At 33.5% G+C, this 1,065-nt stretch overlaps 1 non-coding gene across 1 annotated transcript; it reads left to right on the top strand.

Moving 5' to 3' along the window:
- Positions 1-304: 304 nt before the first annotated feature.
- On the top strand, positions 305-413 carry LOC117084742. The gene has a single exon (XR_004437643.1). It is a non-coding gene; the product is annotated as a small nucleolar RNA U13 (small nucleolar RNA).
- The last annotated feature ends 652 nt before the right edge of the window (positions 414-1,065 follow it).

Below are 1,065 nucleotides of genomic sequence, written 5' to 3'. Positions count from 1 at the left end.
TTTTTGTTGTGTCTCTGCCAGGCTTTGGTATCAGGATGATGTTGGCCTCATAAAATGAGTTAGGGAGGATTCCCTCTTTTTCAATTGATTGGAATAGTTTCAGAAGGAATGGTACCAGCTCCTCTTTGTACCTCTGGTAGAATTCAGCTGTGAATCCATCTGGTCCTGGACTTTTTTTGGTTGGTAGGCTATTAATTATTGCCTCAATTTCAGAGCCTGCTATTGGTCTATTCAGGGATTCAACTTCTTTCTGGTTTAGTCTTGGAAGAGTGTAAGTGTCCAGGAAATTATCCATTTCTTCTAGATTTTCTAGTTGATTTGCATAGAGGTAATGACTGGGTTTTCATATGCATGTGTGAAATGTGCTTCCCTCAAACCTTGTTACAGTGTCAGCACATTACCCTGTGCTGACATGAAAATAATAAAGTAAAATAATTATCCTTTCACTTTCAACAAAAGTGGCTCTTTTTATTCCCATAATATATATTTTTATGTTTAAGTACACTTAACTTCAAGTATCTTTATTTTTCCTTTTTAATAGCTTAGATAATCAATACCAATGCTTCAAGTAACTTTAAAAGAATAATTTTGCAATACTATCAAATACTTAGGATTTATATTTAAAATCTGGTTCACTTTGAAAATCTAATGATCTTCCAAATTATCTAAGTTTCTGCAGTGGTAGTTAGGATAGGACTTGTAATGTTTATAGGACTGGATATTCAAGTTTTTAAATCTTAACTATCACTAAAACATTTACACAGGTCCCAAATGAATATTAATATGACTAATGTCATCAAATGAATCTCTAATTAAGGCTTAAGCAATCTTTCTAAAATGGTATTAGGAAGATGGCTTTCCGAATAAGGTGAATTGAGCATGCTCCCAAAATCCTGCAAATAAGGTATAAATTTAGTTAAGGCAAAAAAAAAAAAAAAATTAGGGAGGAAAATAGACCTATGAGCTTTCTTGACAGCAAATTGAAAGTCAAGAATGTGATGTGGCTGCCACTACAAATGAACACTTTCCAGGTAAAGAGATGCCACACCCATTTTATTCAGTGGT

Source organism: Trachypithecus francoisi, unplaced genomic scaffold, assembly GCF_009764315.1.
Source record: "Trachypithecus francoisi isolate TF-2019V2 unplaced genomic scaffold, Tfra_2.0 Lachesis_group0, whole genome shotgun sequence".
Classification (NCBI taxonomy): domain Eukaryota; kingdom Metazoa; phylum Chordata; class Mammalia; order Primates; family Cercopithecidae; genus Trachypithecus; species Trachypithecus francoisi.
This window is presented reverse-complemented; position numbering and strand designations above follow the sequence as displayed.